We start from the raw sequence: 14,119 nt of genomic DNA on the forward strand, positions 1-14,119 counted from the left end.
TGTGGAGAATAGTAGGGCAAGAGTGACAGGTTAGTAAGGCAAGAGTTCCCAAGCTTACCCAAGGATATGCATCAATACCTGCAGAACGCTTTGCAGTTCTATTCAACTCACTGAAGGGTCTGCTTGGTTTTTAGATCTTCTTTCTGATTCTTTAGGGATGTGAGGGTCACAGGACCCTAATTTTTTTTTTTTTTTTTTTGAGACGGAGTCTTGCTCTGTCGCCTAGGCTGGAGTACAGTGGTGCAGTCTTGGCTCACTGCAACCTCGGCCTCCCGGGTTCAAGCGATTTTCCTGCCTCAGCCTCCTGAGAGCTGGGGTTATAGGTGCGCACCACCATGCCCGGCTAATTTTTTTGTATTTTTAGTAGAGACGAGGTTTCACTATGTTGGTCAGGCTGGTCTTGAACTCCCGACCTGATGAGCCGCCTGTGTCAGCCTCCCAAAGTGTCGGGATTATAGGTGTGAGCCACTGCGCCAGGCCCCTAATGTGGTTTTAAAGAATGGATTTTAAAATTGTTTTGGACCATACGTTTTCTTTGTTTCCTTTTTTTTTTTTTTTTTTGAGTTGGAGTCTTACTCTGTCACCCAGGCTAGAGTGCAGTGGCGTGATCTCGGCTCACTGCAACTTCTGCCTCCCAAGTTCGAGCGATTCTCCTGCCTAAGCTTCCTGAGTAGCTGGGATTACAGGTGCATGCCACCGCGCCCAGCTAATTTTTGTATTTTTAATAGAGATGAGGGTTTCACCATGTTGGTCAGGCTGGTCTCGAACTCCTGACCTCGTGATCCGCCCGCCTCAGCCTCCCAAAGTGCTGGGATTACAGGTGTGAGCCACCACACCCGGCCTGGACCATACATTTTCTTTGCATTCTGCTATTCCAAAAGAAATACTAAATATTGGCATTTTGAAACATAAAAAGTTATTAGAATTGAAATTTTAAAAACTCCTGTTAGCCGGGCGTGGTGGCTCACACCTGTAATCCCAGCACTTTGGGAGGCCGAGGCGGGCGGATCACAAGGTCAGGAGATCGAGACCACGGTGAAACCCCGTCTCTACTAAAAATACAAAAAATTAGCCGGGCGCGGTGGCGGGCACCTGTAGTCCCAGCTACTCAGGAGGCTGAGGCGGGAGAATGGCGTGATCCCAGGAGGCGGAGCCTGCAATGAGCCGAGATCGCGCCACTGCACTCCAGCCAGGGTGACAGAGCAAGACTCTGTCTCGGAAAAAAAATAAAAAAATAAAAAATAAAATAAATAAATAAATAAATAAAAATAAAAATAAAAACTCCTGTTAAATCTGTAACATCAACTTAGATGAACCATCAGTGGTGTACATCATCCTTTGATATGACTGAGTCTGCTTTTTGTACCCAGATATCAATTATTGATTTGTTTTTGTTTCTACATAACTTCTTCCTTCTCTAGTAATTCAAGACTCACAGTTTTCTAGGATTCAAAGAACATTGTTTTGTGAGTGCTTTAGAATCATTTACTCATTCATTCTTTCACTTATTAAAAAACATTTAACATTTGCGAGGTTGAGGTGGGCAGATTGCTTGAGCCCAAGAGTTTCAGATCAACCTCGGCAACATGGCAAGACCTCATCTCTACAAAAAAATACAAAAATTAGCGGGGCGTGGTGACACATGCCTGTATTCCCAGCTACTCGGGAGGCTGAAGCAGGAGGATCAAGGGAACCCAAGAGGTCGAGGCTGCAGTGAGCTGTGATCTCACCACTGCACTCCAGCCTGGACTACAGAGCGAAACTCTGTCTCAAAAAAAATTTTTTTTTAACAAAACACTGAAAAGGCTATGCATGACATTGTACCAGACATTAGGAAGATTCTGAAGATAAATTAGATACATTCCTTATGGAACTTACAAACTCATAGATTACAGTTAAGTAATAAAATATAAAGATCATGTATATATTAAATATTATTTGTGTAAGTAAGTAATGCATTATACTTGGTACCGAAGTGAAAAGCAGCTACAGGCAAACATAAGACTTGCCACCCCGTCTTCAATATCTTAGTTTTCCTTCCCAGAAACAGCAATGGTTGCTAGTTTTGTGTGTGTGTCCTCTTTCAGAGAGATTCTCTCTGTATATTAATGTATATTACTTTTTAAATTTTTTTTTTTCTGAGACGGAGTCTCGCTCCGTTGCTCAGGTTGGAGTGCAGTGGTGTGATCTTGGCTCACTGCAGCTTCTGTCTCCTGGATTCAAGCGATTCTCCTGCCTCAGTCTCCCAAGTAGCTGAAATTACAGGTGCACACCACCATGCCTGGCTAATTTTTTGTATTTTTATTTTTATTTTATTTTATTTTATTATTTTATTTTATTATTTTTTTTTTTTTTGAGACAGAGTCTCACTCTGTCGCCCAGGCTGGAGTGCAGTGCACAATCTTGGGCTCACTGCAACCTCCACCTCCCAGGTCCAAGCTATTCTCTTGCCTCAGCCTCCCGAGTAGCTGGGGTTACAGGCACCCGCCACCACACCCAGCTAATTTTTTGTATTTTTAGTAGAGATGGAGTTTCACTGTGTTAGCCAGGATGGTCTCAATCTCCTGACCTCATGATCCACCTGACTCGGCCTCCCAAAGTGCTGGGATTACAGGTGTGAGCCACCGCACCAGGCCAATTTTTTGTATTTTTAGTAGAGATGGGGTTTTGCCATATTGGCCAGGCTGGTCTTGAACTCCTGACCTCAGGTGATCGACCCACCTCGGCCTCCCAAAGTGGTGGGATTACAGGTGTAAGCCACCGTGCCCGGCCACTTTTTAAATTTTAAATTTACTTTTTTTTTTTTTTTTTTTTTGAGGCGGAGTCTCGCTCTGTTGCCCGGACTGGAGTGCAGTGGCCAGATCTCAGCTCACTGCAAGCTCCGCCTCCCGGGTTTACACCATTCTCCTGCCTCAGCCTCCCGAGTAGCTGGGACTACAGGCGCCTGCCACCTCACCCGGCTAGTTTTTTTTGTATTTTTAGTAGAGACGGGGTTTCACCGTGTTAGCCAGGATGGTCTCGATCTCCTGACCTCGTGATCCGCCCGTCTCGGCCTCCCAAAGTGCTGGGATTACAGGCTTGAGCCACCGCGCCCGGCCCTTTTTTTTTTTTTTTGAGGCAGAATCTTACTCTGTTGCCCAGGGTAGAGTGCGGTGGTGCGATCTCCACTCACTACAACCTCTGCCTCCTGGGTTCAAGCGATTCTTGTGCCTCAGCCTCCCAAGTAGCTGGGATTACAGGAATGCATCCCCCACACCTGGCTAATTTTTGTATTTTTTAGTAGAGCCAGGGTTTTGCCATGTTGGCTAGACTGGTCTCCCACTCCTGGCCTCAAGTGATCTACCTGCCTCAGCCTCCCAAAGTGCTGGGATTATAGGCAGGAGCCAACGCTCCCGGCCTAAAAATTTAATTTAATTTTATTTTTCTTTAGAGAGAGGGTTTGCTCTGTTACCCAAGGTAGAGAGCAGTGATGTGATCATAGCTCACTGCAGCCTCGAACTCCTGGGCTCAAGCAGTCCTCCCGCCTCAGCCTCTTGAGTAGCTGGGACTATTGTCATGTGCTGCTGCACCTGGTTAATTTTTTTACTTTTGTAGACATGGAGTCTTGCTGTGTTGCCCAGGCTGGTCTTAAACTCCTGGCTTCAAGCAGTCCTCTCACCTCAGCCTCCTAGAGTGTTGGGATTATAGGCGTGATCAACCTTGCCTGGCCTATATTACTTAAAAACAAAGCTAAACACAAATGACTGCTTATTGTTGTGCATCTTTTTTTTTGACTTTACAATACATAAATCCTGCAGATGGTTCTCTGTTGGCTCATGTAGTGTTGCTCAGTTCTTGTAATGGTGGGCTTAGTATTCTGCTCATGGATGGACCATCATGTGTTAAACCAGGTCCCTGTTGATGGGGTTTTAGATTGTAATAGCAGAAGGTGGGAAGCAAACAGTGCTGTAGCAAGCTTCTCAATAAGTAGGTTTTCATGCAGATATACTCTCATGTCTGTAGAATAAATTTCCAGAAGTAGTATTGCTGGGTCAAGGCGTGTTTTTCTTTTATTTTTGTTAGCAATTGCTAAATTGTTCTCCATAAAGGTAGTACCGATTTACACTCCCACTTACAATGTGTGACTGTGAGGCAGTGGTTTTCAACCTCAAAACCCCAGGCAAGGAAGAGCTTTTAAGTAAAATAAAAATCTGGAGAAAACTCCTTCTGTGTGAGAGCCTTTTCTACCGCAAAGGGCAGGCTGTAGGGTAGTTCCTGGCATAGCCAGTTAAGACTGTTCATTCCCATTAGCTGCCAACTTGCACATCACTGAGGGGCTCTTGGGTTTTTGGATTCTTGTAGTCAGGTTGTGGTCTGGAAGGTTCATTCCTGGTAAAGGGTGGGGGCAGCAGCTGCCTTGCCCCTCCTCTGTCAACTTGTTTATCACCAAGTATCTAAGAAACACCAGAAGCTTACCTTCAGGGAGGTTATGTTTTTGGGGGAGCTCAGATGTGACCACGAGGCCTGTCAACAGGCTTGTGACTTGGATTTCCCAGATCTGTAAGTTGATGTCATTTCTTTTTTTTTTTTTTTTGGAGACGGAATCTTGCTCTGTTGCCCAGGTTGGAGTGCAATGACATGATCTTGGCTCACTGCAGCCTCCGCCTCCCAGGTTCAAGCGATTCTTCTGCCTCTGCCTCCTGAGTAGTTGAGATTACAGGTATGAACCATCACGCCTGGCTAATTTTTGTATTTTTAGTAGAGACCGAGTTTCACCATGTTGGCCAGGCTGGTCTCAAACTCCTGACCTCAGATGATCTGCCCGCCTCAGCCTCCTAAAGTGCTGGGATTACAGGCGTGAGCCACCGTGCCAGGCCAATTTGACATCATCTCTAAAGAGGTTCCCCAGGGAGCTGGAGGCAGGAGGAATGGAGAGTTAGTATTTGATAGGTACAGAGTTCAGTTTGGGAAGATGAAGTTCTGGAGGTAGATGGCAGTGATGATTATGCAACATTGTGAATGTCCTTCAAACCATTGAACTGTACACTTAAAAATGGTTGACATGTTAGCTGGGCATGGTGGCGTGTGCCTGTAGTCCCAACTATAATACTTGTGAGGCTGAGGCAGGAGAATCACTTGAGCCTGGGAGGCAGAGGTTGCAGTGAGCCAAGATCATGCCACTACACTCCAGCCTGGGTGACAGAGTGAAACCCTGTTTCAAAAACAAACAAACGGAAGGTTGACATGGGCTAGGCATGGTAGTCCAAGCCTGTAATCTCAGTGACTCAGGAGGCAGAGGTGGGAAGATTGCTTGAGGCCAGGAGTTAGAGACCACCCTGGACAACATAGACCTTTTCTCTACAAAAAAAAAAAAAAAATTTGTGGCCGGGCGCGGTGGCTTAAGCCTGTAATCCCAGCACTTTGGGAGGCCGAGGTGGGCAGATCACGAGGTCAGGAGATCGAGACCATCCTGGCTAACACGGTGAAACCCCCGTCTCTCCTAAAAATACAAAAAATTAGCCGGGCGAGGTGGCGGTGCCTGTAGTCCCAGCTACTCGGGAGGCTGAGGCAGGAGAATAGCGGGAACCCGGGAGGCGGAGCTTGCAGTGAGCTGAGATCGCGCCACTCACTCCAGCCCGGGCGACAGAGCGAGACTCCGTCTCAAAAAAAAAAAAAAAAAATGTGTTAAAGTCAGATGTAGTGGTGCGTGCCTGTAGTCCCACCTACTCAGGAGGCTGAGGCAGGAGGTTTGTTTGAGCCAGGAATTCAAGGTTGCAATGACCGGTAATCATGCCCCTGCACTCCAGCCTGGGAGACAGAGTGAGACCCTGTCTCAAAAAAATAAATAAATAAAATAAAAAAGTTAATATGGTAATTGTTATTTTATGCGTATTTAACCACAAACACAAAAATGGTATGATTCACTGTAGCTATCATCTCATGAACAAAAGGAACACTAAGAAGTAGGAAAAATCTTAGAATAAAGAAACTAAGTGGAGCTTTTTGATTTTTGTTCTTTTGTTTTGACACATGGTCTTGTTCTGTTGCCCAGGCTGGAGGGCATGATCATGTCCTACTGCAGCCTCAAACTCCTGGGTTCAAGAGATCCTTCTATCTCAGCCTCATAAAGTGTTGGGATCGCAGGTGTGAGCCACCATGCCCCGCCTAACCGTAGCTCTTTGAGCAGCTTGGCCCATTAGCCATGTTCTCATTTCTCCTTGAACTGGTGAGAGCTTGGCCAGGCCTGGCGCTGACCTGCTCACTGGGGTTTGGGAGTCAGCAGAGAGGCCTCTGAGGGCTGGAGCCAGAGTCAGCTCCCCAGAGAAGGAGCCTGGGCTGGGCCTGGAGAAGCTGTGTGTTCTGAGAAAAGATTCTGTTCCTTAACTTGGGAGACCTGGGGCTGTCTCATTTCTCTGTTTTTAAACAAAAAGTGTGTCCCTGGCCTGCTGCCGGATGTTTTGGAGGCTGGTTCAAGTGAAGCACCCAGTGATCTGGGTGTGGTCTTCGTTATGATTTTCCAGTTTCCCCAGGGGCTCAGATAACTTTTGCAAAAAGAGCAGGTGAGCAGAGCAGATGTTTGTTTAGAATGACATGGTAGGTCAGAGTAGGTGCTCAAAGAGGTTGTCCCTGCTGGGGCTGTGGGTCTGACTGGCAGGGAGGAGCTTTGCAGAGGTATTGCGTGGCCTCTGCACAGCCATCCTGCCTCACTAAGGTGCTAGGTGTTGTACCAGCAAAGGTCATCATCCCAGACTGTAATTACTTTCAGTAAACACGTGCCACTAAATCTCAGTGCCTTTAGAGGGTGTGGATGTGAGCTCACTCTCACTGGCCAGGGTGTGACTAACAGTGAATTAGCTTTATGCTACATCTGACTGAGGGCTCTGACTCTTCCATAATCCACTCTCCATATGAGAGGTCTGTGGTCATCACTCTACTTGCAGAGAGACAGGCACTAGTCCTATAGAAGACCAAGGAACCCCTATTGCACTCTTGACCACAAGGAGGCTGCTGCCGTGAGCCAGTGCCTCCCAGCCAACCTGTGACTATTAGACCAGGATGCTGCTTAGACCCCTGTCGTCTTACCCCTCCTTTCACAGCCAAAACACAGATTCCAGGAGGTGAGGGGCTGTCCAAGCTCACAGCCAGTTAGAGTCAGAACTGGCTCTTGAACCCAGTCCGTGAACTCAGGTCCTGAATGCTCTGGTTGGGACATTTTAAATCTTAGAGGGTGTTAGTTATAAGGTGACCTTAAATCTGCGGGTTCATATTTGACAAAACCAAAGCCAGGCCTTTGCTGCAGGTGTGCCCTCAGAAGGCCCTTGTCAGCTGTGCAGCAAAACCCCGGCAGGCCATGTAGGCACCTGTGATGAGTTTCCCTTTGACTCACCGGTTGTCAAGTAGGTAACACGACTTCACCATATTCACAGGGCAGTATGGTTGCTGAGCTGACACAGCCTCCTCACGTGGGTGGCAAGCGTATGCTTCCCATTAAGAAAATTGCTACTTTTGAACGGGCTCCCAACAGAACTTTTTCTCGCTTACTAAAAGTAAGAAAATAATAATAAAACAAGCCACCCAACACCCCAAACTCAAAAAAAAAAAGAAGAAGAAATATTTAACATCAACCCACAAAAAAACCTCTGTATTCAGCCGGGTATTAGTGCTCATGGAGCCACATGGATGGAACGAAGAAATTCTCGTTTAGGTGCGATTATGATCACCATCCTCTATCCTTCTAGATAGAGCACAACCTTTAGTTGTGCTACCTAATCCTTGTCCCTACCTCCCGAGTGTGCCAAAGCTTAGGCAGAAGCTGCTTCAAACACAAATGAACTGTGCTGAATTTTCCTCTGAGAATTCTCAGTGGTCCCAGGAGATCATTGGAGAAATCCCCCAGGTGGCCACAGAATCAGAGCTGTCTTGCTGCATTAAGTCTTGTTGGAGCACTTGAGTCCTGAAGAGGCCCTTGATAAAGGGAATAGTTAGACTATTGTCATCATTGCTGAGCCCAGATAGATCTGGGAGTGGGAGCTGGAGATCTCTGCCCCTGACCTGGAGGTGACTGAAGCTGACACCGTGGGCACAGGCCACAGGGACACAGCCGAGTGACACTGTTTCACATCCCTGCAGCCTGGCCTCCATCAGCACTAAGGCACAGCATTTGCGGAAGGGCCATGTGTTCGACAATACTTACCACGTCCAGTAGCCAGATGGTCTAAACAACCCATCAGTGGTATGGTATGTAAATATTTTCCGTCATTATCATGGTGCTGCTGTATTGACATTAACGAGGATGAAGAATTACTCTGAGGAGCTCTCCATTAAGAGCCAGTCAGACCGCAGGCGGGGCTGCAAAGCTGTCCCTACACCCTGGAGGCTGACAGCTTTCCAAGCTAGCTTGGTTTCCTCTTGCTGCCTCCTGCCCAGGCACAAATTGCCTCACACACTGGCCCCGTGGACATTCCCCTCAGAGCTCTTCCCAAGCACAATGTTTGTTTCGCATCATGAACTAATATGTTTTCCACTATTGGGAAGAGCTTTGTGACCCAGCATATTTCCCTCTTTGCTTTGCCTACCAGGAAGCACACAGGTAAGATTTTTACTTATTTGCTTTTAGATTGTTCTCAATTTGGAACCTTGATAGAGATTTTCTCCCTCCTATTTCGTTGGTTTCTTTCTTTGCTCATCTCATGTTTGGTGGGAAAATGTGGTGAGTCTATGTTGTAAGGTTTTTGGAAGCAGGCAGTATGAATAGAGCTTTAACAGGTTCCCATCATGATTGCAGAGTACAGAACTGGTCTGTATCCAATCTCCCTGAACAATCACATAGACTGGTAGTTCTAAGAAGGCTAAGATTAGACCTCAGCCTAATTCTCTTATGTATCTCCTACATATCTGACACTTAGTATCAATTTGGTGAATGTATTAGTTAAGTAATGCTAACTGCTAGACAATCCTCTAGTCTCAGTGGCTTATCACAATAAAGGCTTATCCCCACTCTTGTCTTAGTTGAATTTCATGCTCTATGAGTGACCTCCATGTGGTGAATTGGGGACCCAGGGTCCTTTCATACTGTGGCTCTCCCATCCCCTGGGGCTTCCCTGGAGTTCTCCAGTGAATCTGTGCAGTCAGCTGACTGGTAAGCAGAGAAAGAGGGAGCATAGGAGATTGCATGGGGCATTCTGGGGGCCAGGCTTTGAAGTGGTGGACCTCCCCTACTCATATAACTAGTCCCATAGCCTCACCTAGAGTCCAGGGGGCTAAACATGTGATTTAGGAAGAGGAAATTGGACCAAGCCAGAGTCTGCCACAGTGAGATATTGAACAATGAATGAACAAATCCATGAAGGACACAGAGAGCAGAGCAGAGCTCCAGGAGTACACATGTGAGGAGCCCAGTGAACACATGTGTCTGCCTTGTAAACCTAGATGCAAGTCACTGGACTTGGTACAGGGCTTTGGATTATAGGCCAGCATTTCCTTCTGTCCAAATCATAGGATTGTAGAATGTTGGAGCCGAACTGAGAGCCCTTTCAGAGATCACCAAGCCCAGCCTCCTTACGCTACAGATGGGGAAACAGAGGCCCAGTGAGCAGAGCTGACTCACCCAGAGTCAGCAGCCAGAACTCTGGTCTCAATCCCATGCCAATGATCACTTCACTTCTCTCAGGGAATCCCATCCATATCTCTGTCCACAATGTGCAAACCCCTGCTCTGCACAGCGAGATGGAGAGTCATGTAATTAAGTGACAGCTTGAGTTGATCATCTGATGGCCTGCTTACTCCATAGGATCACTGGAGAAATTCCCCAGCCTTACAACAACTGTTTGAGACTCAGCACCGGCTTCATTTCAGCATTCACTCCATTGGGATATTGGGAGTGGAAGACTGCTCTTCCTAAGACTCATTTAAGCACTAGTATCTCTCAGCGACTCTCATATGTGAGGATGCAAAAGGTTTTCATGAGTCTTATGATAGGAACAGAAATTCCTGCAAACCCACTAGAGAGCTTGGCCACCGTCAGTTACCTATTGCTGCTTAACAGAGTGCGTCTAAACATAGTGATGCAAAACACTAGCCATTTTATTTATTTGCTCACAATGTGTCAATTTGGGCAGGGCCCAGTGGTAAGCTTAGCTCATCCCTGCGCCACTGGTGTCAGCTGGAACAACTTGACTACTTGGGGTGGAGGACCTATTGACAAGGTGGCTGGCTGCACTCCTGTGGCTGGTGAGGTGGTACTGGTGCTGGCTGTATCTGCTAGGGCTGCTGACTGGGACATCTGTTCCCCTCCTCATCATCCCTTGGGTGAGGTACAGGTGGTTGGCTTCTTACCTGGCTTCAGCTTCCCTAGAGTTCAAATGCAGAAGCATCCAGGCCACCACCACCACTTCATTCTCTTCACCCCTCCCCTTGCCCTTTTTTTTTTTAAACAAGGTCTTGCCCTGTCACCAGGCTAGAGTGCAGTGGCATAATCATGGCTCACTGCAGCCTCAACCTCCTAGGCTCAGTGAATTATCCTGCTTCAGCCTCCTGAGTAGCTGAGACGCGGTAGTGTGCCACTGTACCTGGTTAAATTTTGTATTTTTTGTAGAGATGGGCTTTCTCTGTGTTGCCCAGGCTGGTCTTGGACTCCTGCCCTCAAGTGATCCTCTTACCTTGGCCTCCCGAAGCACTGGGACTACACATGTGAACCACCACTCCTGGCCAGAATGTCCATCTTTTTTAAGGCTAACATTCCGTTGTGTGGATAGACTACATTTTTTATCTGTTCATCTGTTTGTGGATGCCTGGGTTGTGCCCACCTTTTGGCTATTGTGAACATTGGTGCACAAATACCTGTTTGCATCCTGCTTTCAATTCTTAGCCAGGCCTCCCTAAGCTTAGGGGTACAAATCTGGCACAGTGTTACTTCCACCGCATACTCTTGGTTAAAACAGGCCACAAGGCCAGGCTAGATTAAAAGGGAGGGGACTCCACGACGGCATGGCTCATTGAAAGCCATCAAAGTAACAGTCCCTGACAACCACCCTGGGAAAAGATCTTTGCAGACCCACTCACACAAACCCTTCCAAAGCCTGGCTGTGCTGCTGGATGCCCCTGGAATATCCAGGTTCCCGTGGCCCAAGCAAGGTCCTACTGGAGCCACTCAAGCCAGATCCCAACTGTTCCCTCCCTTGGAGAAGGCTGCACGCTTGTGCTGTGTTTTGTATTGCTGATGGTGGTGCCTCCTATTACATAATCTGTTATTTTGTGCTGCACAAGGCCCTGGTTACTTGTCAAAAGTTTCTAAAAGCCAGCTGTATCAGCTCCAGGCAACTGGGGGTGCTGCCTCTCCCTCATAGTATTAGTCACTCTGTACTTAGCTAAATTTAACTTTTTATCATCCAAATGATATTTTTGTGGGCTTGGGATTTTACATAATGCTACCAACTGCTGCAGGCTAAGAATTTCTCCTCTTTGTTATGTGTGTGTGTGTATGTGTGTGCGCGTGTGTTGGGTTTTTTCCCTCCATCAACTTCTGCACGATTAAGCAAGGCTTGTTCCGTTTCTCTTCCCTTGCTCTGCTTTCCCAGGTCTGGGTTTGGTTCTTTGGGCTCTGCTTTTGCCACTTGCCAGCAGAGAGAAAAATTGCTCCTAACAGCCTTTTAATGGCTCTGCAAATGCTTCCGCCTTCACTGGAGGTCTCTCCACTTTGAAGGTCTCTGAGGGTTTCCCTGCTGCCTCTAATAATCTGGGCTTCTGAAAGAGAAGCTCAGCTCCGGAGTAGAGTGTTTGTTGAAGAAGCTGGAAGGGAGGCAGAGTAGGGTCATGAAATAAGAAATCCAGCCAGCCAGCCTGCCCAAGGCATGGGGTCCATGATGCCAGCTCCTCCTCTCGGCCTGTGAGGGGGTGGATGATGGTGGAAGCTTCAGAGCTGTTCTTGGGAGAACATAGGGAGGTGGGCTGGTGAGAGGATGGAGACCTAGCCTCAGAAGGGCCTGGAGCAGCATGCAGGGAGCTGGAGACACATCTCAGCCACCTGACTTTCCCTGAGTCCCTGCTGCTCAGAGGCTGTAGCACTCCTGTCCCTCACGCAGGGATCTCGGGTCTACACCATAACTGTGCCTGGGAGGTGCCTCCCTTCATTTTCCTGAGGAGGAAGCTGAAGATCAGCTCAGTGAGGTGGAGCAGCAGTAGTAATCACAGCAGTAGCAAAACACTGAGCACTTACTGTGTGCCAGGCATGGTGCTAAGCACTTGCTTTTGTTAGCTCATTGACTCTTCAGCCATTCTATGAATTAGGTACCACTATCCACTCTCTTTTTTAAATAGAGAAACCAAGTCCCAGAGAGGTTAAGCAGCTTGCTTGAGTGAGGCCTCATAACTGTGAAATGGAGGGCCACATTTCAGAACCCATCTACCTCCAGGACTCCTCTTGCCACCCACTTCCGTGGCCTCTTCTAGGCTACATGGCTTTCCAAGGGGCACACTGGGACAAAGGGGAGAGATGGCACTTAGACTGTGCTCATTCCCTGGCATTACTGGGCTGATTCCAGCCTGATTCCGGCCTGATCTAGTTGCCAAATTCCTCCCATGCAAGCTGTCTTTAAAATAAAGCAGGGTGTATATGTATAGGCGGTCTCTGGGAGGATTAGCCAGAAACTGGAATTTGCCTCTGGGCAGGGAACTGGGTGCTGGGGAACAGGGACAAGAGAGAAACTTACTCTCACCCTCTACCCATTTTGTCCTTTTGAGTTTTGAAAGTTTTCAAAATACAGATGCATTCCTTGTCTTAAATTAAGTGATGTTATCTTATTAAAAAATGAGGAACAACTAGGTATATACCCAAAAGAATTAAAAACAAATGTTCACACAAAAATTTGTACAGCAGTGTTCACAGTAGCATTTGTTCACAATAACTAAAAGGTGGAACCAACCCAGATGTCCATCAATGGATGAATGGGTAAACAAGGTGTAGTGTATATAATGGAATGTTACTCCGTCATGAAAAGAAATGAAGTACCAACACATGCTATAACATTGGTGAACCTCAAAAACATTATGCTAAATGAGGGATGCCAGACACAAAAGGATACATATTGTATGATTCCATTTATGTGAAGTATCTAGAATAGGCAAACCCATAGAGGCAGAAAGATTAGTGGTTGCCAGGGGCAGGGAGGAGGGGAGGATGGGAAGTGATTGCTTATGGGTACAAGCTTTCTTTTTGGGGTGATGAAAATGTTCTGGTATCAGATAGTGGTGATGGTTGTACAACACTGTAAGTAGACTAATAACCATTGACCTATATACTTTGAAAGGGTGGGGTTTTGTTGGGTTTATAGATGGTCTTGCTGTGTCACTCAGGCTGGAGTGCAGTGGTGTGATCACAGTTCACTGTGGCCTTGATCTCCCAGACTCAAGTTATCCTCCCAACTCAGCCTCCTGAGTAGCTGGAATTACAGGCATGTGCCACCACACCCAGCTAATTTATGAATTTTTCTAAAGATGGGGGGTGTCACTATGTTGCCCAGGCTTATCTTGAACTCCCAAGCTCAAATGATCCTCCTGCCTCGGCCTCTCTAAGTGCTGGGATTACAAGCATGAGCCATGGCACCTGGCTAAAAGGGCGGGTTTTATGGTGTGTGAATTATATCTAAATTGAAAAAAATTAGGAACCATGCCTCCAGATGGAGTCAAAGGCCATAGTATGTTGTCAGCACTCTGGAGAGTTTGCCGTGGTGCCACCTACCATATGTATGGGTCTCTCTCTACCCATTCTTTAGCCACCTGCCTCACGGTCGCCATGTCAACAGAGGCTGGAGACAGCAGTGTTTAACTTCGGCAGCACTACCCACTCATTTGGAACTTACACTTTCCACAAGGGCCAGCCTGAGACGTGTGGACGTCTGGGCAGGCTAGTAGCTGGCACCCCATCAAACTGGTACTCTTTAAGTGTTTGTTTGACATTTATTTAGTGGGGATGAGGAGAGACTGATATTCTATTAATAGGAATCATATAGAGAAACAGATTCACTTGCTAATTCACTTCCATGGACTGAAACAGAGTCAGGGATCTGAAAAATTTTGAGGAAAGCGATTCTGACTTCTGCTGTTCTTATCTCCTAAGGTATCTTTTTGTTTTGTTTTTCTTTCC

General features: G+C 47.0%; 1 protein-coding gene across 16 annotated transcripts in view; it reads left to right on the forward strand.

Annotated features, from left to right (window-relative positions):
• PITPNM2 (phosphatidylinositol transfer protein membrane associated 2) overlaps positions 1–14,119 on the forward strand; it is a 171,966-nt gene that overhangs the window by 25,727 nt on the left and 132,120 nt on the right. The window contains exon 1 of one of the 16 annotated variants that reach the window (XM_033220209.1): positions 4,520–4,539. The exons of the other annotated variants lie outside the window; for them this stretch is intronic. The gene's annotated coding sequence lies outside the window, so the exon portion shown is untranslated. Of the gene's footprint in view, positions 1–4,519; positions 4,540–14,119 lie in introns of those variants that run through there. 16 annotated transcript variants of the gene reach the window in all.

Source organism: Trachypithecus francoisi, unplaced genomic scaffold, assembly GCF_009764315.1.
Source record: "Trachypithecus francoisi isolate TF-2019V2 unplaced genomic scaffold, Tfra_2.0 Lachesis_group11, whole genome shotgun sequence".
Lineage (NCBI taxonomy): Eukaryota > Metazoa > Chordata > Mammalia > Primates > Cercopithecidae > Trachypithecus > Trachypithecus francoisi.